Here is a 13,377-nt window from a genome sequence, read left to right as displayed (position 1 = left end):
TTGAACTTTATTGTCCCATTGTCCGTAAGTGGCCATGTATGCCCATGTTAAAGTCCCACTGTTATCAATTTTTATATACCCATTTTTTTAACTTTAAGGTCCCATTGTCGCTAAAGTGGCCCTTTATTCCAATGTTAAAGTCCCATTGTCGCCAAAGTGCCGGCCCTGTATTCCCCATGTTAATGTCCCATTGTAGCCAATTTTGATATACCCATTTTAAACATTAAGGTCTCATTCTTTTACACTCCAGTAGGAAACATCATTTCATAATCTATTAACCACATTACATTCCTAACCAAATGCAGTGATCATTTAGATGAACCATTGATAGGATACATTTTTCAGCATTATAAGCATGTGATTCATGCAAAATGAATTAACTTTATATAAATATATGCAAAGCACGATAATTAAAAACGGTAATATTTCTAATGTTATATTTTTGTTCCTTCAAACACTTTAGAATATAGATTGGAGCAATGGGCACTAGTGAACTGTACATGTTTGCCAATATCGAGTTCAAAAGAAATTTAAAAAAGGGTAACAAACTTTATTACTGTGAGAAATAATTGATAATTGGTAAAAATTATTGATCTAGCATTCTCCCATGAATTCATTTTAGGCTGAATATTCTGCACAATGACTTTATAACTTTAATGACACTCTATTGAAGGGCTAGAACATTTATATTAATACCGCGCATTGCTTCAAATTTTCAAACCAAACAAAACTCTCAAATAGTAGGTATGTGTATCACTATAATTGACTATAATACAATATCAGTTCTTGTCCGTCTAAGTCTGTAATTCTACTCCCCAAAGTCGGATCTGAATGACGAGTGACGTATAGATTTACGTAGTACCTGCAAGGATCATAGGGTGTGGAGAAAATAAGAGAACTAGGGTATTGGAGTCTCGTAATTATTGTATTTCCAAACAAAGAAGTCCGCACGCTCCAGATAGCATGAACAGCGAGGATCTATTTAGAGCTACATACTATAGCCTACATGTTAAGGAGTTTTACATTGACCCCAATACATGCTAAATGTACTGGCACTGGAAAAGACATTGTGGCATATTCTCATATATTTATACAAGGCATGCACATCGTTCCCAGTGCAACATAAACAGAAAAAGACGTGGACTCAAACCTGTTCGCTGAACCAGTTGTCACGTAGAGAAATAGCTAACAGTTACTTGGTTCCATTCTCAAAAGTGATAGGAAAGGACAATACAATAAGCTAGCCAGAATCGTAAAGCATGTTTGAAGAGTTAATATACAGTGTCAACGTAGCTTCAGCTTTTCTTTTCTTCTTGGTTTTTCTGTTGGTTTATTACATAACCAAATTACCAACTGGCATTCCGCCATTCCCAAAACCCGTTTTCCCGATATTTGGTAATATTCTTTCGCTTGTTAACAAGGATGTTCTTGAATATTTTCAGAAACTTCGGATCGAACATGGAGATATATATAGTTTATATATGGGCAGGAAGCTGATTATCGTAATCAATGGATACAGTGCCATTAAGGAAGCTCTTGTTCAAAATGGTCGCTTTTTTTCAGACAGACCAAGAAACTTCGTGTCAGAGATGCTGACCGAAAAGAGAGGAATAATAGTCACTTCTGGAGCATTGTGGAAGGAGCACCGACGTTTTGCTGTGAATGCGTTGCAGGAATTCGGATTTGGGCGCTCGTCATTCGAACAGAATATACTTGAGGAAGCTCAAGAATTGGTAAAACTTTTCGAAGAACAAAATGGCCATCCTTTCCAAACTAAAGGCATAGTAAATACATGCGTTGCCAATGTTATCTCCCAGATAGTATTTGGTAAAAGATTCAAGCATACAGACGCCAATTTCAGAGATTTTTTGGATAACGTGGATCAGGCAATGACACTTCTTGGCAATGCAAGTGTTCTCGTGAATTGTTTTCCTCTACTTGATTATTTGCCTGGAGATCCTTTAAAAATGAGGCGTCTAAAGGAGAATTCAAAGCAAACATACAGGTGGTTTGAAAGTATGATTCAAGAACATAAAACCATTTTCGAGGATGGGTCTGCGCGTGACTTCATTGACCTCTATATCTCCGAGGCTGGCAGAAGAGAACAAGAGGGCGAAGTTTCCACTTTTACTGACTTGCAGTTATGCATGTCGATTGGAGATTTATTCGCTGCCGGGAGCGAAACTACGGCGACGAGTATAAGATGGATATTACTACATTTTATTCATTTTCCAGAGATTCAGAAGAAGTGCTTCGAGGAGATAGATAAAGTGGTTGGTAGAGAAAGATTGCCCAGATTAAAAGATAAAGAATATCTCTCATACTTGGAGGCCACCATCTTGGAAACATTGAGGGTCTATCCCGTGGTTCCCCTTGCAGTACCCCACGCCGTATCGAAAGAAATCCTGTTTCGGGGATACCGTATTCCTGTAGGAACAACAATCCTCATAAATCTTCATTCAGTACTCCACGATTCTTCAACCTTTAAAGATCCAGACGTTTTCCGACCAGAAAGGTATTTAGATGCAGATGGTCACATATCAAAGCCAAAGGAGCATATTCCGTTCTCCATCGGAAGGCGTGTGTGCCTCGGTGAAGGTGTAGCTCGTATGGAGTTATTTCTCTTTCTTGCCACACTCACTCAAAGGTTCGAATTTCTTCCGGTAGAGGGCGAGCCGCTTCCAGAACGGAAGGGAATTCTGGGAATGACCTACTCTCCAGTGCCTTTCTTAATCAGAGTTGTGAGACGAAGCTAATAGCATGCGTCAACTTGAGGAGTAAACAATCGAGTAAAATGGTAAAAATATTCCATTCCTTTTCGTTTTCACATATTTCATCTGTATAGATGATACTACTACCATGAAGTCATCGAGTACATGTGACTCTTGTCTTTGAAATTATTTTTGATCAGTAAAATTTTCATTTCTTAGAGTGAGACCTTAAGTCCTGCTTATTTTATGCCATTCATAGCTGAAATGTTCAAAACATGTTTTGAGATACAGTATCGCTCATGCTTGTGTTTGACCATATAATTCAAACACATTTATTTATGATGGTTCGACACAGACTAATTTGACGGTTCGTATTTTGCTGTCATATCATTGGTTTGGGAAAGTTATTTTAGGATATTCGTTTTTTATAAAATAAAGGCAGTTCTGAGACTAATCTCAGGCAGTTTGAGTCTGGTAGATTACATGCAACAGCGAAACACAAAGGGGCGTTATGGAAACATCCGTTCTCCTCGCTCATCCAGGATTCATAAGTTTGAACTTGAAACGGTAGAATATTTACTTTTTAAAATTTTATTTTATTTTATTTTATTTTATTTTATTTTATTTATTTTTTATTATTATAATTCGATCTTTTTTGATGTGATGTAAGCGATCTATTGATGTTACAATACTGACTGAAGCTGCTTTAATTAAAAGTCTGTCCTTAACAAAATCCTATACAATGTATCGAAATGTGCAAGAAAACTTCATGACACGGTCATTTGGTGAATTTTGCAATCATGCTATAAAATGAAATATCAGTCGCAACTGTACGTGCATTTCTAAGACCGTACACTCATGGTATATTTTAGGTAATGGAAATGCTCGTGGATTTGGTATTTATATTTAATTTTCATTCTATAGGAAAGCATTACATGTACTTATGTACAGGTAAAACTAGATTTCATTTCGTTTTGTTGTACCGAAAACCTGGTGATTCTTGCATATATTTTAAGTCTAGGTACAAGCTTAACAAGAATTTTGCAGTCGGACTAATTTGATTGCATTTATTTATAACTAAAGAAATTCTTCGTTGTAAATCTGGTTAACAAGGATATAGCACAGCCATATACAAATGCCAATCAATTAGACTTTCCAAACATTCATTAAAGAGAAAACTTTGAATGTCCTTGATACTCGTAACAAGCAGTTTGCTGGAGCACGGTTTTAGTCGTCAGAATTCGATTTTATACCGGAAACACAGCCTGAATGTGAATATATTCTCTAAAGGATATATTGCTAATTATGAGGAACTTTATTATTATTATTATTATTATTATTATTATTATTATGCAGTGATGAGTAACACGTACTTACTGTGAGAGATACACGAGCAACTGGACGTAGCCAGCTAAGTGGGGAGGTTCGACCCAGAATTCCAGTGCAAGAAAGATTTGCTTTAACTTATGTTAGGACTGCAGTTCTCTTTTGGTTTCGGTGCGAGAGGACTTATTGCGTCCACCTTAGTCACTTAATGTTCCTTCTTTTTCTTCTCATCAACCCCCGCATTTCTCCTCCCTCTGATTGCACTGTGTAGTTCACACAGTAGTCATTGTGGTGGATGAAGTTCATGCAGTAGTCATATTAACTAAAATCACATCGGATTCTGAACATGGATGCAAAAATTATTTAGCCGTTAACAGTCGGAATTCTGTGGAAAAAAAAAGATATTTTGTCATTTATCCTTTTTATCGATTTATGAAAATTGAATTTGATAAACTCCATCTTTGCGATATCGTTACGATCAGAGTGAGGTTGTGACACCTGGATTATATATCAATCTGTTAGCAAATTATCAGAATAGAGATACAATGCTTTCCATGAAAATTGTACGGTGTTCACGTGGTTTTATCTTAGCAGTATCGTTTGTCTGTCAAATACATTACCTGGTCACATTAACATTAGTGATATCTCTCTCTTCTTCCTCCGAAACTAGCCCTCACTGAAAGACAACAAAACGTTCTTCTGTGTGTGTATATATACAATTACATGTCTACTCGCTAGGTGGCTACCGTTTTACCCGTATGTAACCAGCATTTAGTTTTGCTTAAGGCTTCAAACTTGGACCTTCATGAATCGAATTTGTTCTGTATTTAAATTCAACCATCCACTTTTTATTTCAGTGGCAAATTTAGTCTAAACGATTTATATGTTGCATGCAACATTGTGTGAATTCAAGTGAATTCATTCGAATTGATGCAGTTATCGAACCGTGATTGCCACGTATGATTTCGGCCAGTAGCATACAATTTATTTGCATTTAAACGTCATTTCTATAAATTGATTGCATTTCTATAGGGGGTAGATTACCAGTTCCACAACTTACATTAAGCCCCAAGTGCAAGCCTTGCTAAGAGTTCAGGACATCAGCCGCAGAGATGGCGACGTTCCTGTAAGCAGCACTACAAAATATATTCCGTAGGTTTGGTTTTTGCTTCAGGACATGAACAACCTAACTTCCTTCATTATGTGACGTATAATCAATGCAGAGAAATCCGATTATTTCCTTCTCAATATTGTGTACATCTTGGGATGGAATGAGCGTTCCATATATATCATCTTGGCATTTTTTTCCCAAGAGAGAGTTTTTTCAGGCATTGGAGAAGGCATCAAACAAGAGGTTTATTTTCAAGCATGGGAGAAGGCATTAAACAAGACGTTTATGCTGGGCCTTTAATAAACGTTATGCTAATGGTATGTCCCGTTCAGGACGTACACTGCGGTGAAGGCGGCATTTCTGGACTACATGCTATACAAGCATGTTGTATAGCTTTGGTTTACGATATGAACAACCTTATTTCTCTCATTCTTCGTTCAGGATGGATAATCACTTTATATATGGAACTCTTAGCCCATATCAACTTGTAGCCTTCCACACAAACGCATTGCACGTATCAGATACAATTCATCCACACCCACACTGCTAAGTCTCGAAACGCGAAGATATAAGATGCAATTTGATTGGTTGATTAAATTAGCGATTATGGCAATAATATAGGTTACCACAACATGTCCCCAAAGCGGTTGCTGTCAGATCTTCGCTGGGCTCACATTGGGAGCTTCGCTCCACAGACCTCTCACAGACTTCTTTACATATCCCCCTCCCCACACAATATTTACAAAAATTCACCCCTGTATTGTGATTTTTTTTACTGTATGTACTGAATGAGTTATATAAAGATTGCATAGCATTTCGACAACTGCAAGAAGTGCAAGTAAACATGTAAGCTTTACGCGGTGTTAAGTACAGAAGTACCTGTAACCACAATAGTCTGACGTTTTATTAATAAAGTACGGCGAAATCTCTGACGACATGAAATCATCTTATCGATTATATAAATGAACACTAGACGGTAGTAGCCCATTCTACCAGTTTCTACCCTGCAGTAAATATGCGTTAGGGTCTAATAATTGTAGCGAACACGGCGCAGAATATGTGTTATTTTTTATTCTAGGAAAATTAATATCAATAGATTAGTTGAATGATAATTATCAGTTTCTTAAAAGCTCACTGACCAACAGTTGTCTTGCAGTAGGTACTCTTGCAGCTGTCTGCATAGTAGCCTTACAAAATTTAATTTTATATTAATCAGATTTAATGCCTACTGACAAGTGAACTGGAAATACATGCCAACACTCATGCACAATCTCACACTGCAATCCAGTTTAATTTAGGGCGCTTTCTCTGTTCTCAGTCTTTTCAGCATTTGTTTTTATCATGAGTAGTTAATTGTCACAATAACTGAGTCACGTATCATGAGTAGTTAATTGTCACAATAACTGATTCACATATCATGAGTAGTTAATTGTCACCATAACTGAGTCACATATCATGAGAGGGAGCAAGAGAGTGGGCACAAGCATTGTCCATTTTAACTATACAATGGCAGAATGTTGTTTTTTTTCAAGGTAAATCTAGCGACTGGGACTGAGATTGTAATCTGATATTTTAGAATAGTATTGTTGTGTTTGTTTTATTCATCATGTTGCAGATTAATTTTGTGCATGGATTTTGAAGAATATTTTCTTTACTGGTGCATTGGTACTGAAACTTTTTATTTAACTACTGTATTTATCGTCTAGAAAAAGACATTTGTTTTTTTATACTGAAAATTCAATTCATCATGCTGAGTAGGGGTTATGCAATAAACGTGACATACTGACAATTTGATAAATTTAGGTCTATTATTGGAAATTCTGTTTTTGTACATACAGAAAAAAACTAAATTAAAATGTGACATACATAAAAATCTAAATAATTGTTTTTAATGTTTTCATGCAACTATTCACATCCACAAATGCCTGCATGGTATCCACTGTGATTAACTGTTTTACTACAGTATTCATTAAGCAATGATACAAGATCCACATTTAAATGGATGGCAATAATTTGAAAATATTCCATTAAATATTACTTACTGCAGAGTGAAGTACCCTTCAATGTTATCCATTGATGTTTTACTACTAAGCAGACTTCATTGATTTTCATGCATATGTGAATAACCCATAGTTTTGTCATAGTTTGTGTTTTGTTGTATAAACATTTTCTTTATGCAATAAAAGTTTTATTTAACTTTGCCTTTTTCATAAGCCAGATCAAATTCTCAAATAATGTGTCCGAAGTTAAATCATTGTCTCTGATTTGTCTTATTTTTCATTACTTTCAGACATACTTAATTTGCAAAAGTGCATTTCGTAAAGAACGGTGTCGAGTTATTCCAAATTAAATTATAGGGTTCAGTAACAAACGATATTTCAATGGCCATGATGTTATATTATTCAAAGTATCTTTTCTATAGTGATACAAATAAAACTGTCTGAAACCACCTGTTTCTATTAACAACTTACAAAGAAGAAGTATGGACTGATATATGTAACTTTAAACACACGAACTTAAAATTGTACAATATATCACCAAACCTTACATGTTTGGGACTAGCTTTATTTTGGGTTGGGTTACATTAATTTAGTTATGTTTTGACTTGGGTACATATTGACTTGAGCAAGTTTTACTTCCCTTCCATATCTTTATGGGTTTTTTGGTACTATTTATAAATTCACAGACAGTATTATTCCATTTACTTGAGTTCTGATTTACGTTTGATTTAATGTAAAATCTAAACTAAACACTCTGCACTCATGTCAGTGAATAAAGATATACTAAATGTTTCTTTGAATTTAACCTTTTTAGTGGTGTGCAATCTTTATAGGCAATATCTGTAGTAACATAACCACCATTGTTATTTCTCTCAACTGTTAATGGTTTAGTTAGGGTTGTCTTGTACATTATTGACACAAAAAACAACTTAGAAGAGAATTCGTTGTCTTACAAGGCAGTGCATGCTCATATGATCATGGTATATGTTCACTGAGCAGTGCTGGTGTAGGTTGTGGAAAGTTCAGCATATGTGAACCTGACATGTTCTGTGTTCCTCTTTATTAAAGCTCTCCTTCATTATAACACTGTCCATACCAGCCATGGAATATACTGCCTTATCTTCTCATACTGAAGAATATGACACACATAATTTTACTACAATATAATAAAATAGGGTACATGACAGTATGTGCCATATAACAGGAAATACATTATAATGGAGCTCTGTACTAAGCAGTGTTTCCCTTTACCTTCATTTATGCATCATAACCCCCAAAATGTTTAATCTGAGCCCCGGTTATGACACCATGGACACTTTTGACACTGTGGATGCTGATCCAGCCTGATTTGATGGTAGGATTTGAACCCATATATTTTAAGTCACATGTCTGGCATGCTGACCAATGTGCATTTGTGGCTTCTACCTCTATTATCTGTCTTTTATCTTTTATGATATTTAATTGAGTACATTGGCCTGTTCGTCATAGCTGAGCTTCAGAAAGAATAAGGGTTAGAAATTATACAAGTCAGATGGTGCATATTGTCATAATAACTGAAATTATCCATAATAAACTGGTACATTTCCATTTGCTTTATGCACTAAACTTCTTTGTTGTACAATTTCAGCTAAATTTTAATTAGGCTCCATTATATTTTTACAAATTACCAGATGAGTTCTTCATTACTCTATATGTGTTTGTAATGTAAATATTTTCCTATGTCACACTATGCAATAACAATAATATGAAATATTATAGCATCATAACATTTCCTTGAATTCATTAATATACTTTGTTCAGAACCTAACACTTGTGTACTTTGTAAATTGGCAATTTGCATATACCATATTTTTAATCTTGTGAGCATTTTTGACTCACATTATGTGTAGGTCATAGGTAGTCATGTTCCTGTTGTACATTACCATCATCTGGGACATCCTTGTCTCGTTCCAATGTGAGTTGAATAACTTTGACTCTCAGAATGGTTTATAAAAATTATATGTTGTACAATTAATGGAAATAGGAAACTAGACTGCTTAATATAAGTAAATTTTTCATTCGTCATCTGCTTTGCTCTCTCTATCATCATCGGAAAATCATACATGAATCATTATTTTCTCTCTCGCGATGTCATTCATTGTAATGTATCGTATTACGTATTGATTTTATCATTCGCAATTCTCTCTCTCTCTCTCTCTCTCTCTCTCTCTCTCTCTCTCTCACACATCATCATCATTGGTTAATCAGTGGTATAAAGTATCAGCTATTCTCCTATCCTACTGTTGTTTTAATTCAATGATTATCATCATAATAACTAATACATCTCATACAAGTATCATGCTGTCTTGTCCACTATTATTTTCTTTTATGAAAACATATAAGTACAAACAACAAATAATCGTAGCAGGTGGCAACCTCTAGAAAATCGATGAACATTTCGTTCAATCTACCGGGTCCAGCATCCGTTTTTAATATTTGAATTGTGATGACGTCATCAACAATTATTTCTGCTATCCGAAATTCAACTACATATTTCTGTTCTGGAAATTTATATAAAATTATAAAATGATACAATCTGAAATAAAAAGCAAGCTAAACATTTTATCTTGTTAAATTACTTTCATAATGTCATTCAGCCCGCGGTAGAATGGGCTACTTCCGTCTAATGGATTTTATATGTGAGGGTTTTTGACTGCAGTGGGGAAAATAAAGGTTAATTCGCCAGACTGGATTAATGAAATGGTCGTCTGAGAGTTATGCATTGGTATGTCACTGTCTTTTGAATGTATATGTGTAGTTTTCCAGTCTCCTTGCGATTCTGAAGCGATAAAAGACACGTGAGAAAAGTCGAATGGAGCGGAGGGTTGTGATCGCCGTTCCACTCATTGTGTTCATTTATACAACCGATAAGGTGATTTCATATTGTCAGAGATTTAGCCGTACTTTATTGATAAAACGTCAGACTCCTGTGCTGCAACCACCTTATATAAATACTGCATATCATATCCACTGTTACAAAAGCAGGAAGACGTGTATATAAAGCGGTATATTGATTTTGTTTTAAATACGGTATTACCTCTCATTTACTGGGTTCCATTTTCATGTGACGAGAAAATTGCGCCTCAAAATCTGAACGAGGATCACATGCGTATAAAGTTCAAAACTGTGTAACCATAATTGTTCATCATGTTTTTGAAGATCTATCAAAAAGTGTAAATGTAACCACGGTGCTGGTATTCTTCTGTTTGCTTTTATTTATTTACTTCGTAACCAAATGGCCATCCGATATTCCACCATAAGTTTGATAACAAGGATGTTCTCGAGTGTTTCCAGAAACTTCGGAACCAGTTTAGTATTACTATATGTGGTCTTAAAATAAGTCATAGAAAATAGTGAGAAGCAACAGGCTTTGTAATAATTAACAAATAATTTATTTCCCTAGAATACAAAGTGAAATGTACCAATAGGAACTTACGGTATTGTGAATTAAGTCTCAAATAATCCTAGAATTGCAGACGCAAGTTCTAATAATTAAAGTTCTAAACAAACTTTTGTCGAAATCCTAATTAAATCCAATGATCAAATTGTTGATCTGGCCGTGGTGGCCCGTATAATGCTGGTGTGGCAACAGTCTTTTGTTGGATCACAAAACTTCAGTCCAAACATTAAATCCTTATTTGAAACTTCAGTATACTTTCAAGTTTCTATTTCCAAGAATATTATTTTTGATGAGACTTTTGTATTTCTAGAGCAGAATCACTTTAAATTAATTAATTTGAAGAAAGAAAAAAACAAAAAAACAATCCAACAGAAATGTATTACTGTACACAACATAATACCTTAGATACTGCCAACATTTTAAAGAACGAATGTATAATTTTTCCAGTCACAAGATTATTTAGTCTTCCACCTGACCTCAGGTCACAATTAACATTTCTAAAAATTCCTTAACTAATGGAAAAATAACCTTCTAGAACGTTTACAGGTAGACCCGGCAATTCATATGGAATTTCTAAAGTTCACGATTCAAATTAGGTAAACATATTCACTGCAAACCCAAAGTCAATAATACAGTCAGGTAAAAAACGAACTTGATTATTTAACAAGGTCAGGTCCAACATACAATGTCACATTATCCAAAGCATGTAATGAAGTTTTAAAAATACTAACAAACTATGTAAATTAAATATACGTAACAATTCATACCATCCTTTCCTACACCAGTCACTAAAAGGGAATCAAATGTCGATGCGTTTTATTAACCAGTAATGGTCACTGTAACAGTATTAGAAAGGTCAGAGGAAAGAGGAATCCAAATCCATAGGTATGTTCTTCACGAAACCGTAGGACTCTCAGTATATCCAAACGCGAACGAAGTTTCTTACTGGAATCTGTTCTTTGAAAATTTGACAATACTGATTTCATCAGCATCGTATCGCAGTCTCCACTTAGCTGTAATGTCCCGCTGAACAGTTTATCTGGTGAATTTTCATCCGACAATGACCTATTGCAGAAAAATGAGAATAATTTTACACTGAAGATACAAATAAAACCAAACCAATGATTTTTGTAGAAAGCATGCATGTGAGATTTTGAATGAGGCAATCAGGTTAATTCCTTATACAACTGGTGGCTTTTATAGTGAACCAACACTGCCACAACCCCTCTTTTAGCTGCCTTGTTAAAGGAAAATATTCAAAATAGCTTTGTGCTGTAAAAAAAATGAATGCAAACATTCATTTTTTTACAGCACAAAACTATTTTGAATATTTTCCTGTGACAAGGCAGCTAAAATAATCAGCATGTGCCTTATGAATGAATTAAGTTCACTAGTACTTAAATAAATTAGCATACTTTTCATCACCCCACTACCATCTCGATTTTTAGATATTTACCTTTGTAGCAGACATACGTAAAAACGTAAGCCATGTCTGCTGTTCACTTGCAGCCCAAGCTAAGCATTTAATCTCCAGTGCTAGTCTAACTATGACAGACAGTCACCAAACAAGCCAACTCATTTTCAAGCCTAACTCAAAGTAAATCTAAACCACATTACATGTTTAGCTTTTGTGTGAATTTATAAATCCTAGGTTTATGATAATTAGGTTCATGCCTTCTACCTTAAAAATTAGGGTGGATTCAAAATACGAAGCTATCCAGTGAGACCTAAAGTCGTACAGGTTTCGAAGCAGAATACGCATGTCATTAATTAATGAGGATAGCAGCGTCGTGTCATTAGCCAGTGGAACACATGGGATACTTAAGGTACCAACCTGTATTCAAGCTTGAATAAGAAACTGAACAAACTCTTAAGCACTTTGCCTGATATATTTTCCGTGAAGCCAAACGATGGTTTTAACATCTTGAAATAAAGCACCAATTAATCTCCACGCTTTTCATTTCATTCCAAGAAAGCAAAGTTTGAAGTTAAGCTGATCATGCTATATTGTAGTGTGTGTTTGTGTGTAATTTTGGGTTTATAAAGTAGCTTTAACAGTTTTTCAGTCATATTGCTACTATGTCTGTAATGTGGCAGTTTATATTAATGTCTAGCAGTGAGGAATCGTGCCTCAGACATGTAACATAACGTCCTACCCAATCGTATTATCCGGACACCAGGTCGAACAGTCCTAACACTAACCTCTTAAGGCTGAACGCCTTGCTAGGCAGCTGTTAGTATCATTTTTATAAAAACAATTTGTATGGCTTGGCTGCGATTCGAACCGGCGGCGTCGCGCATCCAGTCCGAACGCTCCATCCACCTGGGCCACATTAACAACTCAGTAATTTGGAAAAGCTGTGGAACTGGATGCAGGGAAGTTCTGTGGAACACTAAAACTAAATTAAGAAAGGCTTAAGATAAAATATCTGGACGGAGACATAAATCGGAAACCTCATTATTTGATTCGTGACGCGTGGCGTCAGCATTTTGAATTCCGTAGAAATGACAGACTTGGTAATCGTTTCATCTCATATTTTGCCGATAAAATTAGGAATACTGTCAAGCCTATTTGAGATCAAGATATTGAAGACGAAACGGACAGCCGATCGTGCGTTAACATTATGCAAAATGAAATGAAGAGGTTGTGAGAAAGTTGAAGAAAAATGAATCATACGACCATAATAAAATACACAGAACATGTCATCAATCGATTAGTTCCATTGAGTGCCACATATATAATGGCATCGTTTACTTTCAGACGTATCCTAACTAGCTTATATGTTTAAT

General features: G+C 35.3%; 1 pseudogene; it reads left to right on the top strand.

Moving 5' to 3' along the window:
- Window positions 1–1,481: 1,481 nt before the first annotated feature.
- Window positions 1,482–2,756, top strand: LOC149795976 (cytochrome P450 2U1 pseudogene; annotated as a pseudogene).
- The last annotated feature ends 10,621 nt before the right edge of the window (window positions 2,757–13,377 follow it).

Source organism: Sinohyriopsis cumingii, chromosome 7 (assembly GCF_028554795.1).
Source record: "Sinohyriopsis cumingii isolate HCF-2022 chromosome 7, ASM2855479v2, whole genome shotgun sequence".
NCBI classification, from domain to species: Eukaryota; Metazoa; Mollusca; class Bivalvia; order Unionida; family Unionidae; genus Sinohyriopsis; species Sinohyriopsis cumingii.
The sequence above is the reverse complement of the archived record's forward strand: the minus strand, read 5'-3'. Positions and strand labels throughout refer to the sequence as shown.